Genomic DNA, 2,845 nt, shown 5'->3' on the forward strand with positions numbered 1-2,845 from the left:
CAACTCACACAATCACATAAATGTATTTGCTTGAGACAGCTGTGCTTGCTGAGTGATGGATGTGTTCTGTAAGTACTTTCCATCATGCAAGACAGCAAAATGGTGTGTAATCAAGTTCGAGATATCATAAATTAATACCCCATAATTAACAATCTCTACTGCATTTTTTAAAGAACTTTTTTTTAAAGTTGGGTACAGTATACTTTATTGATGACACATGACAAGGTAGGGCTCCCCAAGCCCCTCCCCTTCCTCGGGGTCTGGAATGGAAATTGGAGGTCAGGAGATTCTCAGCGTATTGGGGGATTAAGTTGGGGCAGGGACTCCCCAGCAGCTGAGGGTCTCGCTCTTCCTCTTGTTCTTTCTGGGGCTGGTGGTCCTGGAGGCTCTTACTCTTTGGAGGCCATGTGGACCATGAGGTCTCCCATCTGGTTGCTATAGCTGAATTCATTGTCATACCAGGAAATGAGCTTGACCAAGTGGTCATTGAGGACAATGCCAGCCCCGGCGTCGAAGGTGGAAGAGTGGGTGTCACTGTTGAAGTCGCAGGAATCAACCTGGTCCTCAGTGTAGCCCAGGATGCCTTTGAGGGGGCCCTCTGATGCCTGCTTCACCACCTTCTTGATGTCATCATATTTGGCAGCTTTCTCCAGGCAGCAGGTCAGATCTACAACCAACACGTTGGGAGTGGGGACAGAAGGCCATGCCAGTGAGCTTCCCATTCAGCTCAGGGATGACTTTGCCCACAGCTTGGCAGCACCAGTGGAAGCAGGGATGATGTTCTGGGCAGCCCCTCAGCCGTCACGCCACAGCTTCCCAAAGGGGCCATCCATGGTCTTCTGGATGGCAGTGATGGCATGGACGGTGGTCACGAGACCCTCCACTATGCCAAAGTGGTCATGGATGACTTTAACCAGAGGAGCCAAGCAGTTGGTCATACAGGAGGCATTGCTGACAAGCTTGAGGGAGTTGTCATACTTGTGGTTCATGCCCATCACAAACATGGGGCATCAGCAGAAGGAGCAGAGACGATGACCCTCTTGGCTCTGCCCTTCAAGTGATCCCCAGCCTTCTCCATGGTAGGTGAAGACCCCAGTGGACTCCACAACATACTCAGCACCAGCATCACCCCATTTGATGTTGGCGGGATCTCGCTCCTGGAAGATGGAGATGGACTTCCCATTGATGACAAGTTTCCTGTTCTCAGCCTTGACCCTGCTGTGGAATTTGCTGTGGGTAGAATCATACTGGAACATGTACACCATGTAGTTGAGGTCAATGAAGGGGTCATTGATGGCGACAATATTCATTTTGCCAGAGTTAAAAGCAGCCCTGATGACCAGGTGCCCAATACGGCCAAACCCGTTCACTCCGACCTTCACCATCGTGTCTTGGGGACGCGGCTGGCACTGCACCCGAAGATGCGGCTGTCTGCGAATGGGGAGGAGCCAAGAACTTTTTTAAAAAATATATATACTTAATTTATAGAGAGTGAGTGGGGGGAGAGGCAGAGGGAGAGAATCTCAAGCAGACCTCCCACAGACTGTGGAGCCCAACGCAGGGCTCGTTCCCACAATCCTGAGGTCATGACCTGAGCTGAAACTAAGAGTCAGATGCCTAACCAACCAAGCCACCCAGGCGCCTCTAAAGAACATTCCAAGTGAAACCGTCCTGTATGTGCTGGTGAACCGTGAGTGTGTGGCCATGAGGCATGATTGCTGGCAGCTGGCAGTGTCCCAGACCAGGCGGGGCTCCCGCTGCACCAGCACCAATGTCCCTGCAGAGAAAATGGGTTTGCCTTTTCAGGTCATCTCGTGGACCCCCCAAGGGAGAGAAGTCTGTGGGCCATCATTTGAGAACCGTTGAATTAAGGGATTATTTCAATAATCTACTTTCTAGAAATCCACCATTTCTCTCCTCTGCAACCCTGACTTTGCCCCAGTTTACTCTCAGCTGGTCCTCAGCTAAGAGTTTCAAAGAGAGTCTTTCCACTGCAGAAGTGAGAGGGGATCAGCTTGTTGGGGGACAGCCCATTCACACAGAAGAACCCACGTGCTGTTTCTAGGGATGCAGATGCTCCCTCAACACTGGATGGTCGGCAGCTTACAGGCAGCCCACGCTGACAGCTCGGGGCACACCCCAGTCCTGGGCACCCATGGCACTCAGCGATCGGCGGCCAGCAGCGGTGAAGGGGCCTCTGCTAGGTCCGGGTCCCTTGGGGTGAACTTAGCCTGTCTTGGCTTTCCCACCTTGGGTTCCGTGAGCAGAATAAGTGGAGATGTGAGGAGGTCCTGGGGGCCTGTAGCGAGGCTGCTCCGAGTGGCCAAGTGGAGGAGTCCATGAGCTGTGGGTTCCAGTCTTGGCCTCGCTTGCCAATAGTGTGACCTCAGGCACATCGTTCTCCTCTCAGAGCCTCCTCTCCCTCCTCTGCAATACCAGGACGTAAATAGTCACCTTGCACAACATTGTGGACCTTAAGCACGCAAAGCATATGGAATATCCAGCATAAAACCCGCTTCATGTTAAACAGTCAAGACCTGTTGGTTATTCTTGCTGGTTTATATTGGCAAAGTGACCAGGAGCCTGGACGTTGGATGCACACAGGGTTTGTACCAAATCTTCTTTATTTATTAAGTCTATGACTTTAGGGAAGTTGCTTAATTTACTTGAACCCCACTGTTCTAATGGATAAAATGAGGCATAATCGTACCCATTACATGAAATTGCTGTGAGGGTTGAAGGGTAGAATTCTGGAATGTTTACGACAGGGCCGGCCCATAGCCAGAGCCGTGCAAACGTTAGAGGTTGCTGTTACTAGTGGCATGAAACCATCATTGTGCTCCCA

At 51.2% G+C, this 2,845-nt stretch overlaps 1 pseudogene; it reads right to left on the reverse strand.

Annotated features, from left to right (window-relative positions):
* Nucleotides 1-389: 389 nt before the first annotated feature.
* LOC612156 lies at nt 390-1,385 on the reverse strand (annotated as a pseudogene).
* Between the last annotated feature and the right edge of the window lie 1,460 nt (nt 1,386-2,845).

This window comes from Canis lupus, chromosome 24 (assembly GCF_011100685.1).
Source record: "Canis lupus familiaris isolate Mischka breed German Shepherd chromosome 24, alternate assembly UU_Cfam_GSD_1.0, whole genome shotgun sequence".
Taxonomy (NCBI): domain Eukaryota; kingdom Metazoa; phylum Chordata; class Mammalia; order Carnivora; family Canidae; genus Canis; species Canis lupus.